At 52.4% G+C, this 15,236-nt stretch overlaps 1 long non-coding RNA gene across 1 annotated transcript in view; it reads right to left on the reverse strand.

Annotated features, from left to right (window-relative positions):
• The window catches only part of LOC129336435 (uncharacterized), a 29,763-nt gene extending 15,691 nt beyond the window's left edge, over window positions 1-14,072 (reverse strand). The window contains exon 1 of the long non-coding RNA XR_008597714.1: window positions 13,941-14,072. This is a non-coding gene — a long non-coding RNA (uncharacterized LOC129336435). The remainder of the gene's footprint in view (window positions 1-13,940) is intronic.
• Window positions 14,073-15,236: the final 1,164 nt, after the last annotated feature.

A 15,236-nucleotide genomic window follows, 5' to 3' on the forward strand; every position in this document is an offset into this window, starting at 1 on the left:
AAGAACCCAATACAGAGCTGAAGAAATGCTCAAACCGAGCATAAGCAATATACACAGCCTTTGGGCGAAGAATATTTTTTATGTGTTCTGCCATCCGTGTAACATGCAGATCCACGGCTGGCTTGTGCGTTTATGATGGGCTAGTTGCTTTTCTACCAATACCCGTCCCCTCCCAATCCTTATTTCCTAGAGAAACCATCCTGAGACCTCCAGTCTCATAGAGACTGCGAGGAGACGCGCAGTCTTCAATTGCAGCCAGCTTTCAGCATTTACTGGGCAAGGTTCGTGTCCGCATTAGCTTGCAACCGATTCACCGGGAGAACGAAAAAGTGATGCTGTCGGGCTTTCACCTCCCACCCTGCGCAACAGCCACCCGTAAAGTCATATGTGGGTAGAAAGGCCTTAGCGCAGTCAAGGCCTCCCAAATCGTTTCTCGGAGACGGTTTAACATAATTACTTCCACACGAAAGGCCAGGAGGGTGGGATCCACCTTCTCTTCAGATCTTCCGGTCATCATACGATTCATTTGCTTCCTTAATCCTAAGTACCTCGCAGGCATCAGGCTCAATAAAGCCAGGCCATTAAAACACCCCTGCGTGAAATCTTCGGAAAGGAGCCAGTGGAACAGCCAACATCTGAACACGTTTATGAACAGCGGAGAGCTCACGTGACGTCGCCCAGCCCTTCTAACTCTCGTACAGTCTACTGCAGGAGGCGGACGCAACAGAAGACGCATTTCTGGGTGACGTGGTGGCGGTGGGAATGGGAAAGCCTTGTCAATTTCACTTGCCTTCGTGGAAAAAGTGGGAGGTCCTTCTCTTCACTCAACCGACCTAGTTTGCGCTTTCAGGCCTCAGGAATGGCCCCAAACAAACGTCCATTTTCTCCTGCACCGATCTAGAGACCAGGAGTGGCATTTTCTTACTAGAGATGGAAAAGATTAGGAGATCCAGGTCCTTCTTTGTATCTTCTGCCGGGTTTTCCTTTCCTCAAAGCCCCGCCAATCAGGGCCGCAGTCTCCAAAGGAAGCAGAGAGGACGTTTTTATTGGTCACCAATGTAGGAGTTTAACCGTGAAATCCTAAGAAGAGTTACTCCGGTCTAAGCCCATTGATTTCAGTGGGGTTACACTGGAGTAACCGTGCTTAGAATTTCAATGTTCGTACCTCAAGATGGGTAGCTGTGTTAGTCTGTAGCATTAGAAAAGAGCAGGAGTCCAGTGGCACCTATAAGACTAACAAAAATCGTGGCACGGTATGACCCTTGGTGAACCATAGCTCACTTCTTCAGATACCAAATTTTGTTAGACTTATAGGTGCCACTTTTCTTTCTCTTTTCAATTAGTACCTCAAGACTCTCCGGAGGGGCAGGAGAAGGCAGGGCCAGGGAGTGAAAATGTCTTCTGCAGTTTTAACACCGTTTTAACACATAGCGCGGAGGCGCCTGCTGGGGTTTCAGTCTCGCTCGCCCACCAAATCCGGTAGACAGACTCAGGGGAGCTTCTTTCGCCCTAGGAGGCAGGGTGGTGCATTGGTTAAAGCAGAGCGCAGGGATCCGGGGTCCCAAGTTCCATTCCCCGCTCTGCTGTGACCTTGGGTGTGTCTCACACACTCGGCCTGACCTACCTCACAGGGCTGTTGTGGGAATAAAATGAAGGAGAGGAGAATGATGCCAGCCACTGGGGTTGTATCAGGTGTGTGTGTGTGGGGGGGGGGGGTATCAATAAAGTAAACAAAATTCATAAAATGTTTATGGCGCTACCCGGGTGAGCCCTGAATTCAAGACACTCCTTGAATCGAGAACAGTTAAGTTAAACCAAATTCCATTGCTAACTGACACCTTTGTCCTGAACACATTGATCAGAACGGCGATACAACGCCTGATCCGCTGTCCAAATCCCTTCAAAATCCCTTGCTCGCCGAGGAAACCTGTAACCACCGCTGGAAAAGGCGAGGTTTGTTTCCGAATAACCAAGCAGCGGATCGGAGCTCAGGTGTGCTTAAACTATTGTTATGTAATTCCGTAAATTAGGTCAATGCTCCGGAATAAGTCGACCTCCTTTCCCTCTGCTTTTGCGTGGAAGCAAAGGACTATGGCGGTCAACCCCAACCTGCTTGGCTCGGACTACCTTCGAATTTCATCTCTTTCTGCCTTCTTTGGGGGCCCGGAAGCCCTTCTGCCCGGCTGCGCGTCGCATGGGGCCAGTCCAGGGTGTTTGGCTGGCAAAGGTGACGACGTTGGCAAACCGTCTTAGGGCAGGACTTGACCGGGGTCGCCCGGGGACGCCGGTGGCAGAGAGACGACGTGTGCGTGCTTCGGCGCTGAAACCAGCCTTTCCGAACTGGAAACGATCCTGAGCTTGGAGCGCCCAAGCCTCTGCCCGAGGAGGCTGTTCGCAAATTCTGAGCCGCCTTTCACTTCCAGTCTCCCAGGAAGTGTTGCGGGATTACAAGACACTGCTGCGAAGGATCACCCTCTGCCCCTCCCCCGTTCCTCCCAACACGGTTAGACTGGATCAGACCCGAGGAATGGCCCAAAGTCCCCCCAGGTTAGCCTGAAGCTTTCGACCTGCAAAGGAAACGCGAGCAGAGCCAGTTCGACAAAAACGGCACCCCCAGCCCGACCTGGTGCGTGCTGACTCAGAAGTCCCGCTACGCATTCCGTGGGGCTCAGTCTCGAGTGGTAAACTCAGCCCTTACGCGAGAACTTTGACCTTTGGAAAGCCGGGGCGAGGCCGAGGCGATGGGAAAGGGCCTTTTGTTTGCAGGCCGGAGGAGGAGCGGCTGCCTTTCTGAGGCCCGATTGAAGCGGAGAGCCAGTCTTCCAGTGGCGCAGCATTTCGCCCCAGGCTCGAGGTTAAACAAAAGAGAGACAAAGCAGGGGCCAGAGAAAGCCTTTGCGGCGAGAAAGCGAGCCCTTTCTGGGCAATGCTACAGTCTTAACTAATGGCTGTTACTCTTTTCGCTTGCTCAGAAGTAAGGCCTGCTGAACCTAGAGGGACTCTGCCCAATGAACAGGCATAGGAGTGAAGCGTGCACAGCGCGCTATAGTGGCTCGAGTGACGGGCTAGGATCGGGGAGACTCAGGTTCGAATCGCCACTTTGCCAGGGAAGGTTGCTTGGGTGACCTTGGCCAGTCACACACCCTCAGCCCAACCGAGGGTAACTTGTGAGGATAAAATGGACGAGGAGAATGACGGAAGCCTCTACTGGGGAGAAATGCGGGGAAAATAAATAATCCCCAGATATGCTGCGACATAGAGGCCAGAGGCACTTCGAAGTTGTCAAAGCTACCATATTCGAAGATGCCTCCAACACCAATCGGAAGGTTTACTGAAAGGCCTCCAAAATGTCCTCTCATTAGCAGGCTTGCTCAGATCTTGCAAACCCGAAGACGGGGCCCTCCACGGTCATTCATTTAGGCCTCCCAGGCAACCGGGTCTCCCGGGAAAGAGGGGGAAACGTCCCGAATGCGGTTCGCGGCTCTAACCTGGCTCTGGATCCGCCAGTTGATCCGATCCGGCTTCACAGCGCCCCGCGTGTGTTTGAAACGGGCCCGGTGGCTTCTCCTGGCGGCGGGAGTTTCCTGCGTTTCAAACCCGCCTTCCTCGCAGCCAGGGAAGTCAAGGCGGTCGACGTCGGGTTCCCAGGCGGTACCCTCGGCCGCAGAGTCCGACCTCCTTGGGCGACGCTGCTGCCCCAACGCCCGTCAGCCGGGCTCGGAGATGCCAAGCCTTCCGGTTTCGTGATGCTTCAAGTCGAGTTATCGAAGTTTATGACTCATAAAAATCGGTCTGGGCAGAAGCTGCCTTCGGGGCTCCCGCTTGGGAGGAGGTTTATTGAGCCGTTTCTTTATTTCACGGGGTGGGGGAGGGGAGCGAGCAGCGTCGAAACTATTCGCTTTATTAACAACAACTACGATGTACGCAGGACTCTGTTTTCGTCGACCGTTTCACAGCGGACTCGTGTATTATATGTCAGCAACAGCCCATCTTAAGACCGGCTCCTAAAGGCTCCCTCTGGCGCTTCTGCGGCGTCTTTATTTACTTTTATGTTTGCTTACTTTATCTAGACCCGGCCTCTCTCCCCAGTGGGCGCCCAAAGCGGCTCTCCTCGCTCTCCCCTCCTCCGTTTTATCCTCACAACAACCCCGCGAGGCATCTTTGAAGTGTATTCAGAACTTACAGCATCTCACCTACAGACAGAGAAACAAACACCACAAAAGTTTTTTATAAATAAATAAATGATAAAGAGACAAATGGTTGGCATTAACGTGGTGGGACTTCCCCCCTTTAGAAACAAGACAATTCGAAAGTAACTGGGCAAATAGCTACTTTGTTTGTGGGTTTCAGATCGCCTGAGAGATTGTGTGTATGTGTGTGTGTTTGTGTAGGCGCTTAAAAAAATTCAAAGCAGTAGCGTGAGCCCCAGAGTTTTCTCTTCTACAGACCTCCCTAGGTATTTTTCGGGACACGCTCTCCAAGCCTGCTTTGATTGCTACAGAGAAACGTGGAATATATGAAGCAACGATAAAGATAGTGCCTCTGAGCATGTGCAGAGTGTTTTCCCCTTGTCTAATCAGTAATGGCAAAAAAAAATGAAGTACTGAAGCGAAATCAAGGGACCTTACTCCCGGTTTTGCAAGGGGTGGCGGAATGGGACCCAGACCTGTGCTGTGTTTTTGTAATGAACACCCAGAGAGGCGTCTCTGTCAGCACAGCTGACTTTGTACATTATTCTGTGTTGCCTTTCTATGGTTTAAGGCAGCCTACAAATACCTATGAGATATATAAAAGCGCGCCATCCACACTGCTTGACCATACCCTCTGACCCAAGAAGGTCTAGCGCGCCGAATGGAAAGGGAGCAGTGGAGGTACTTTCGGGATCTTCTCAGGCTCTCTGCTCGCCGAGAAAGCAGGCGATCTCAGCTGCCTTCCGCGCGTAGCGGCGAGTGGAGGGCGGTCGGACAGATCTTAGTGCGATCCAGTCCACACACAACTGATAGGCGCACGGGTGCACTCTTGTGTATCCATAGTCACATCCTGTTGGATATAATGTAGGAAGTGGCCATTAGCTGCAGTGCCTTTCCCAAAATGCCGAGAAAGACTCCCTATCAGTTCTACACTGCGCGGTTCTTCATTTACAGTTAAGGGGACAGCGGGGGACATTCGGCCCCGACTAGCGGAAGCCCGGCTAGTGGCTGCGCATTATGGTAACTCCTGGTGACAGCCGGCCCGGCAGCTTCCACAAATGGTGGGGCGCAAGGGACAAAAAGGGGAGTGTTGGGGACACCAGCAACCCCCCCCCATCCTCTGTGCCTTGCCCGCTCAAGGTTAAATCGGGAGCGAAGAAAAGGGGGGCCTGGATCAGGGAGCGGATCACGGAAGAAGGTGAGGAGCTGGTCGCACAGACCTTTTCGAAGCCGATGCTTCCTTGAAGAGTCCCGTGCAGAACACCTGCGAGCTCACCCGAAGCCATTCAGACGTGAATCTTACAGTTCTGACCCGATCCTGCTTCCAAGCGGCCATAATGGGCAAGGTAGGCACCGTCTGGGAGAGGAACCTGGAGAGGGGCTGCCAAGAGACCTAACGGGGCGCCTCGATCCTTGTCGCGCCCAACGCGGCGCCCAAGAGCGGCCGGCGCCTTGTGGACTCAACCGAGAGGGCGGCACCCTGAGATCCGGCGGCTCGCGGAGAAGGGCAGCGTGGGGAAACTGTGGGTGCAGCTTTGATCCCCAGCACAGAGGAGGGCGACAGCTTCGGGGTCTCCGTCCAGGAAGAGACGGGGGCTGAGCTTCGGTCGCCGGAGAGCGAGGCAGCTGCATTCCGCGGACCAGATCGCTGGATTAAGGCCTCGAAGCAAAAGCCCGAACGGTCCCTGCAGAGCAGGTCGACCCGCAGCAGCTCCGAGGCAAGCTCCGCCTCGCTTGGCTATGTGAGACCGAGGCGCTGCCTGGAAACAGTCCCGGCCGCCCTTGCCCGTAAGCCTAGGAAAGCCTCCAAGGGCTGTCTCGGAATGGTTTTTCTTCGGGGTCTTGTGGTCTGCAGCCACCTCCGACTGCCAGTTTTCTGTGGTTTTGTTTGTTTAAATCTGCCTTCTGTCTCCTCCCATTTGTAGTATTTCAGGTGGGTAGTCGTGTTGGGCTGTAGTAGAAGAGCAAGATGCGAGTCCAGCGGCGCCTTAAAGGCCAACTAGATTTCCAGGGTATGAGCTTTCGAGCGTGAGCTCATACCCTGGAAATCTAGTTGGCCTTTAAGGCGCCGCTGGACTCGAATCTTGCCTTTATATTGTGGCAGCGAATGGTTCTTTTTATTGTCATTGTGTTTTGAATTGACACTGGAGGAGGTTTTTTGTTGCTCTTTAATTGTACGCAGCTTTGAGGACCTTTACAGTTTATAAATATTCTGAATAAAGAAATGAAATATGGAGATCTTTGGTCTCGGAGATGGTCGGTTGCTGTTCGTGGGGTCTTTAAGACACGAGCGTCGCGCTTCTAAGTGGGAGTGGGGGAAACGAAGGCTAGCGGCGTCTTCGGGACTTTCCAGACATGCTACTTTTCAAATCGTGCCTTTTGAGGCACGGGCTTAAGGGACTAGAGGATCGGCCCGAAGCTAAGCGCAGAAGTGGCCACTATGCAACACAGAAAGAAATGATATCAAACCCGACCTAAAATCCAAAGTAACCCCCCCCCCCCTGAAAATAATTTAAATAGCGTTGAAAGATTTAACGACCTCCAGAAAACCTGTTCTTTGGGTTTTTTCGAACTCGGCTTCTCCTGTAAAGTTTCGTGTAGGCAGGTGACGTGATCAGAACCACGTGATCTTCTTTTTCCAGCCCTGGATACAATTGAAAGTAAATTCTGCTGGAAGTAAGTGCCTCTAATCCGCCTTAAAGCACCGTCTGCGACTTGCTAGGTTATGAGCTGCAGGTATGAAATTGACAAGAACGGCGTGAAACGAACAAGCGGCCCTTCTGGGAGAATAGCCGGGGTTATCTCGGGTCTCTTTCCCGGCGGAGGTAGTTTCCTATCCTGCCAAAGAGGTACAAGCATTTCGCAAAAGTTCTTTGTATTTAATTGGATATTGGCATTCCTAACTCCAGGGGGAATGTTTTAATCTACGGCATTTTATGGGCATTCAGAACAAACAGAATCGCCCCATAAGCTCCTTCATCTTTATACAGCCTCTTTACCGGACAGGCTGTGTTTCAAATCGTTGCCGGAGCAAACCATTTCTTCCCCGGGCGCAACTGGTTACAAAAAGGTGTCCAGAGCTTCTGCTTCATGCAATGTGATTCTTCCACCTCCACACCCTATGCGATTTGTTAGTCGTGTGTCAACTTCATATAATTTGGTTTTACAAACCAGAACAGAGTCAGAGGTGAAATACATTTGATTCCGAACTCTACGATCAGCCACCGATTCCAGAAAGTTTACTTCGGATACGCTTGAAAAATCAGTAGAAACACTGAGATTTACTCCCAAGTAAATATGCTTGCGAAAGGACACTAGTCCAGTTTACTTTGACAAGACTGAGTGGAAAACCGATCCCTTGGGCTGACTGCAGTGTGGTTTTGCTGTGTGGGCTCATTTAAGACCTGGCGGTCCGGATACCTCCGGGGTCTCCGTATTCTGGCTCCTTTTGAGAGTTCGTACAACTCTGCCCAGACGCTATTTTCTCCATCGTGCATTCAAGAGCTTGCAATGGATCAACCCGTTTTCAGCCTGGCCGCACTGACTTTACCACTCTTTTAAAACGCTCTTGGGTTTCAAATGGAAATGGCTTCTAAACAAAAACGGCGCTTTTATAACACCTCTAAAACTGTCCCTCAGCCTCCCCAAACTCAGTCTATCTGAACTGGGACTAAAAAAGAAATGTAGCACCGTTAGCTGTGTGACCTACTATTTTAAGCAATTAACTGAGCCTGCCAGGAAGGGTTCTGAGGCTGTTTTAAAATGGTAACAGTTTCACCAACGATAAACACTGAATCACATAAATGTCTTCAGGGGACCATCTTTGTGTCAACCGAGCAGGGTTTTGATCCGCTAACAAGGCTGCCTGGAGTTTAGCTGATACGCAGATAAATTAACCAGCTTCCACCATAAAATGCTCTAAGCTCCATTCTGAGGATCTGGAGAAACTGCAACGCGCTGGGACCCCAAAAACTGGGGGTTCCCTTGGGATCTTAAGCCGTTTGCTTGGAAGCAGAGACTCACTGAAGTCAAGGGCAGTACAACCGCAGGCCTCATTCCCGCAATCTTCCTATTGGAGCTCTGCTCGACACAACGTTGGCCCCAGCTCGGGGCCCTCTCTACAAAGACATCTTACAGGAGAACTCTCAACTGTAGAGAGACGCCATGTTAGAAAGGAGGCCTAGTTTAAAAAGACAGAGCGAAGGCTCTGTCAATTCCACCTCTCTGCAGAGCCGGCAAAGATGGCTCCTCAGAGGGTTTATTAATTTCCTCTCCCCAAAGGGAGGGAAGGGGAGGCGAAATTAACAGAGCCTTCTGGGAGGCAAAGAGGAAATTAACAAACCCTCTCAGGAGCCTTCTTTGCCGGCTCTGTAGAGAGGTGAAATTGACAGAACCTTTGGCGCTGTCTTTTTAAACTATGCTTCCTGGCTAGCATTGCGTCTCCCTACACTTGGTTTGGTGTAGAGTGAAGGTGTGAATCCGTCCTCAATGTGGGGATTGCAGGACTTGAAATGCTGCTGTTCTAGAGCAGGCTTGTGTGAGCAGGGAAATTCTGTGGCACTAAAGGGGTTTTCTTCCCAGCAGATGTTTTTACGCTGAAATAAGGGATGGGGGCGGGGAACACCCCCGAAAGTCGGCTGAATTTATTTCCACTTAAAATACTATACTCCTTCAGTTTCATCGGCACCTTGATCTTAAGCACTCTTGCTTGGATTAAATATCAAGAATTTCGATAGAGCTCGAAGCTCCACCTGATTTCAATTGGCAAGGAGTTTTCTACCAGAGGCGACCCTCCTGCCAGCTGGCATTTACAGCTGCTGCACTTGAACAGGCCGCCTGCCCCGCTGGACAGCTAACGAATAATTTAATAGCAGCTAACGAATAACGACGAAGAAATTCCTCTGTCGTCTCCCAGCCTCGCTGTTACGGGAGGAAATCGACTTAAAAGGCAAGCAATTGGGCCTTAAGCGCCTTGTGGATCAGCTGGGACCGAGTCTTTTTCTTGGTCACTTTGCAGCGGCTGCAAAACTTTCTTGGGTGGGTGGCGGGGATAAAATAAATCAATTTTATACCTACACAGAGAAACACACCCACACACTCCTACCTTTTGTTTGCTAAAAGTATCCTACTTTAAAATGATCCAGGTCTGCAACAGTTTTATAAGATCACCTTGTAAATTACTGTCACCTTCTTTTAAGGCAGTCGGAAATGTATATAGATCGTTCCCTATCTTAGAATGGTTATGAACAAACCGGGGCTTAAGGTTTTGGATCTCTGAAGAAACGTGGCTGTTCAGGCGGGGGCGGCTGAGACACAGAGAGAGGGGAGGGTAGTGGAGGCTCAGAGGTTGTTGACTGTTTCCTTCGGACGCCGCCAGAGAGCCCGATGGGCTCGGTGGAGCCAGGGCCTTTGATGAGAGCGCGGCTGGACAAGGAGCAGAGCCCCTCTTGCGCTGACACGCCGGCCGGAGCCACTTGGGAGGTCTGCCCGGCGACTGCAGCCTCCGCTAACGACTCCCAACAGGAGACTTCGGGGACCGGCCCAGGGTCACAATTAAAGGCAAGCCCTTGGGGTGGGTGGGGGGGAGAGTCTGGAAAGTAAAGCCCTTCCATTCATCCCAGGCCAGGGAGGCCAAAGCCCGCCGCCCCACCCGCCCATTTAGTGGGAACCTTTTATGACAACAAGGGGGGGTGGCTGGGGGTCTCCTACAAACCACTTCCATCCACCCCTTTTGCAAGCGGCCTGGAGCAAGCAGGGGCCATTAGAATGGCACACCTCCTCGGAATCAAGCGATTGAATGCTACCAGCACTGCCTCGAACTGACTGAAACAACCGAGCCCGTGTGGAGTGCGTCTTCCCCCGCTCTTTCCCCTATATTCAACGTCTCTTTCAAGCAGCTCCCTTGTCCGGGGCTGCCATCCTAGATCCGAAGCAGGTCTGCACAGACCTATTCCGTGGGGCTTCCTCCAGGAAATTGTTCTGAGGGCTGCACTGGGAAAGTCGAATCCCTGCCTTACACAAAAACCACGAAAGATCCGAAGCGGTGGCAGCCTCTGACAGGTTATGTGGAAAGGAATAGTCAATTAATATAAAGTATGGAATTTATATTCGAGAAGGCTACCTGAACGAGACAGGCAATTCAGTCCTGCCTTCCTGCCCCGATTTTTGCTGTTGGCTCGCCTAAAGAAGAGACTAAGGAAATGAGAGTGCATTCTTATCCGCCATATTTTCCAACCTCTGCCTTTGATAGCTATGGAACTGGATGTAATCAGTACATACATGTCACCCAGCTCTACACTCCAATATCCAAATCCCCTGGTGATCCCGAGGTCCTGATTCTTTGCTTGACAGCAAAGGCAGAAAGCGAACAAATTGAAACTTGAAACTAGTCAAGATGGAAGTGATACTGGTTGGGAAGGGGTAGATATTAAAGGCTTCGTATTCCCAACAAGTGAGGTTCAGTTGACCCTTGCATGGGTTATACTGGATCCAGCATTACTGCTAGAGAAGCAAGTTAATGCAACTAAGTTAATGCAACTAAGTTTGGGGGGGAATGCCTTCCCCGAACTTAGTTGAGCTCTGAAGAGGGTCCCCTACTTTGACACAGATGATCTGGCCATCTGGCTCAATGCCATGATAACATGGAGACTGGACTACTGTAATGCACTCTACATAGATCTTCCATGGGAGACTTCAGTTGGTGCAGAAAGCTGCACCTCAGTTACTACCAGGTGCTAAATGGAGCAGGAATATTACTCCCATTCTGTAGTCACTCCATTGGTTTCCTATCAGTTACCAGGCTCATGTCACGGTTTTGGCTATCACATACAAAGCTTTTCATGGCCTTGGTCTCTACAGGATCTCCCCTCCCCTTCTGCTTCACCAAGGCAGCTTGGCTCATCTGAACAAAGCCTTCTGCAGATTCCACCTTGCAAATGGGCAAAATTGACAGCTGCTGGTACATGTGCATTCTCTGTGGTGGCCCCCACCTTATGGAATGGTCTACCTGAAGAGGTCAGAATAGTTCCCAGTCTCCTGACATTCCACACACTATGCAAAACTGAATTATCCTAGAAAGCTTTTTACACAGGTAATAGGGCTGTGCTATAAGGAAATGGTTCAGAGAGATGTTTTAGTAAAGGGATGGGGACTGTAGACTGTACTACTGTGTACTGTCCATTGCTGTAACTATGCTCCTACCGGATAGTTCAGCATCATGTAATATGTCATGTCATTTGTTGTATTGTCGAAGGCTTTCACGGCCGGAGAACGATGGTTGTTGTGGGTTTTCCGGGCTGTATTGCCGTGGTCTTGGCATTGTAGTTCCTGATGTTTCGCCAGCAGCTGTGGCTGGCATCTTCAGAGGTGTAGCACCAAAAGACAGAGATCTCTCAGTGTCAAACTGTGGAAAAGATGTTAGCATTCCACACCCTGGGAAACTCTTACAGGATGACTCAGCTCAACCCCACCCCTCCTGAGTAGATACAAATGACCTGCCAACATCTTTTCCACACTGTGACACTGAGAGATCTCTGTCTTTTGGTGCTACACCTCTGAAGATGCCAGCCACAGCTGCTGGCGAAACATCAGGAACTACAATGCCAAGACCACGGCAATACAGCCCGGAACTGTCATGTCATTTGCTTATCTTTTGTCTGAAAACTGTTTTCAAATTTCTGCAATTCTTGTATTGCTTATTGAATGTTCCAGCCATTGATAGTATTGACCTAGTCTGTGTAACCAGCCTTGAGTCTCAACAAGAAAAGCAGATTATAGATAACAAATAAATAAATCTATAAATTGGGACCAAGTTCACTGCCTTGCCAGTTTCAAGATAGGCCCGCAGCAAAACCCAGATGGGGGAGCCGACCTTGCATTCCTTGCTTAGCAAAATACCAGAGATACAACCATTAAACATCTGAAGAAGGAGTTTGAAGAAGTGACCTGTGACTTTGGAAAGCTTACACCTGTAAAATCTTGTTGGCCTTTAAGGTGCCACTGGATTTGGTCTCTTAAACAGTGTCGGTCTTTCCTCATTTCCTTCAAGAGGATCATGCTGAGGAAATATTCATCAACTAATTTTCCTGGGGGTTTTTTGGCGGGGGATATACAGACCTGGAATTACATACCAAATGCAACCTGCTGAAAACCGAAGGAAGGATAGTCACATCCAGGGGCTGAGAAAGAAAGACGGATATACTGCGCTATTTTAACGGGTTTCTAAGTAAACCCCACTGAGTTCAAAGGGAATTTGGCACAATCCGAGCAGCTCCTAAGCACACCTACTGGAACACAACATGTTCTCAGTAGAAGAGCAAGATTCGGGTCCAGCAGCCCCTTAAAGACCGACTAGATTTCCAGGGTATGAACTTTGCAGAGACTAACAGGGCTACCCACTTGGAACAATGTTCTCAGTTGCCACCTATGAGACTTACTTTTTCAAGCAAACGTTCTGAGCACGGAGAGTAAAAGGTAAACCCTTCCCTATTTATACTTGAAATCTATGGCTAAGTCGAGTGCTAAGTTTCAGGTTTCACTTCTTGAGGAACCCATTCAAAACAACGTGTTGGGGTGTGCACGCTGAGTAGTTTGGATCCGAAGAGATCCGGGAACGTCGAATGCAATAGAATCTCCCCTCCCCCAATAAGCATGTTTTGTGGTCGCAGTCTAACGGGGCGGAATCCCAGAGAAATCAATAGGAAAGGGCCCTTTAATCTAGACCGAAGCATCCCACTTTCAAAGCGGACGGACCGAGGTAGTTAAGCAGGGCCAAATAAAACGAGGGCTCGGATCCTCTCAGAGCGCTTACTCGGAAGTAACGACGTAATATGGCCTATGCTTTGTCTATAATCCATGCCTTCCCCACCCCCATAGCTCACAGAATCTGCACCAGTTTATTTCTGTAGTCCTTGTTGATCTCGGTGAAGGGGATTTCCAAGCAAGCCCTCAGCCCGAAGCATGCACGTTTCTACAAGAAGATTTTCTTTCAAAAAAATTGAAATCAGTATGATTTACTTGGGAGTAAACAGCCTCGTCAGCTTCCCCCCTTTCACTGCTTGCTCTCGCTGTGGTCCTTGAACCCTTCCAGTAAACACATGTGGGGACCGTCGCCTCCTCGAACCCGCGTTTCCTATTAGATCTCAAATCCTGGGGCTTTTCTTAGGGGAAGGCGAGGGCGGCGGGGGGAGGGGGCCGCAGCCTGGGTTAAAGCGCGTTCAGTCTAAGGAATAAACTAGTCAGGGGATGCCGAGGTCGAGCCTAAACCCAGGTCAGGAGAGAGCGTTGGAATCCGCGGGCCCAGGTGGCGCAGGTTTCCAGAGGGCGGCAAGAAGAACCGCGCCGCCGCTCAGCCGGAGCTGCAGTTGGGAGGCTCCGGTTGCAGGCAAGGGCTGCGCTTCTCTCTCTGGGGTGGCTCCTGGCGAGTCGGAGAGGGCCTGGCGGCGGCTCTCATGGACTTGGGGGCGGCGAAGTCAGCTGTGGGAGCCTCTCAACGCCCCCCCCCCCCTCTACCGTTTTGCTGGTCAGGTGAACGAGGTCTCGCTCCGGCTCGGTTTTCTTTCCTCCAAATCGTCACGGCCGAGCCCTTTGGGCCTGAGCAGAGGAGGAGGAGGAGGCGAGGCCGGCGGGGCGGAGGGGAGGGGGAGGGGAGGGGGAGAGGGCAAGTTTCCAGCCGCGTGGCCTGGTGCACCGCGGCCGGCTGGCGGGGAGGAAAAGAGGCAAGCAGGATCTGTCGGCCGGGGGCGCAGTTACCTGGGTCTCCCTCGGCTTTCCCAGGCGGCGATCTCCGGGGCTGAGGCTGGCGACAGGCCTCCCCGCCCGTCGCAGCTTCCTGCAGGCCTCGCCTTCGACGGCCCGAGTGGGGCTGCGGGGTGCGGGAAGGCTTCCTTGGCCCGACGTCGCGGAGAAAGGCGGGCGGGCGGGCGGGCGGAAGGACGCCTGGCTCAGCCGGGAAACCCAATCCGCCTCCCAGTAGCGCCGGCGTCTGGGATCCGTCACCGCTGACAGCCGCCTCTGCTGGGCACCCCCGCCGGCCCCGCCCTCGCTGCCTCCGGCCGGGGGAGAAGGAGGCTCCAGGGCGGGCGGCCTTTGGGGGCTCCTGGCCTTCGAAGCCCCCAGCTAAGGAAGCGGGGCGGTCCGGGACGCTGCAAGCGACGCCCTGGCGCGACCACGGAAGGCCGTCGGCCCCGAGACTGTGCCGGCTCTGCGCAATTGCGGCGCCGCTCCGTGAAGCCCCGATTCGGGGCAGGCCGGGAGCGGGGAGGGGGGAGGCTCTGTCAGGCCGGCCGCCACCTGCCTCCACCGGACAGCGGAAGGAGAAAAGCCCCCGCAGGGAACCCGACCCCAGAAAGCCAGGCACGGGCGCTGGACTCCCAGATCCTTCTACACATGCCCCGAGGTCCTCTTGCTCGCTCGCCAGCCGAAAATGCGTCCCGATCCTTGCACCCCAGCAAAGCGAGGCAAAGGGGGCCCGAGCCCCTCTGGTTCCAGAGCTGTCCCTGCAAGCTGACGGGAGCCCGCCAAGAAGCCGCGTTTCAGGGTTCTCCGCGGTCAGGTCCCGTAACCTACCGGGTCTGCCACCATTGGAAGCGCCTGAGGCAATTAGGGGAGCACGTCCGGAGGAGGCGAACGCAGAGCGCCAGCCCCAGGCCAAGATCAAGGCTTGCAGGTCAGGAGGGGTTCTGCCGGCCAGAGCATCCCCTCGGAGACGTTCGCCTCCCGTTCTTCTCTGGAGAAATGAGTGGCAGAACCCTCCAGCACCGAGTCCCCCTGGGCCTGATCCAGACCAGCCAACCTGGCCGAAATTTACTTCCAAGCACAGGCACGTTTGTGGTGAAGGGGCCTCCGGATCGTCCCGTTGTATCCAATAAATTGAACACCGCCTTGGACGGCAGGGAGGGCTGACTTTAAAGGAGCCGGGCTTTGTTTCCCAGAACTGGGCCTGCAGTGGAGCCTTGGCTACCTGAGTGCCAAGAGACCTCGAAAGCTTCCAGGCGCCTCCCCCGTACACCAACCCGGGCAGCCTGTGGAGGGTTTTGCGGCGCGCAA

The sequence above is a fragment of the Eublepharis macularius genome, chromosome 10 (genome assembly GCF_028583425.1).
Source record: "Eublepharis macularius isolate TG4126 chromosome 10, MPM_Emac_v1.0, whole genome shotgun sequence".
Taxonomy (NCBI): domain Eukaryota; kingdom Metazoa; phylum Chordata; class Lepidosauria; order Squamata; family Eublepharidae; genus Eublepharis; species Eublepharis macularius.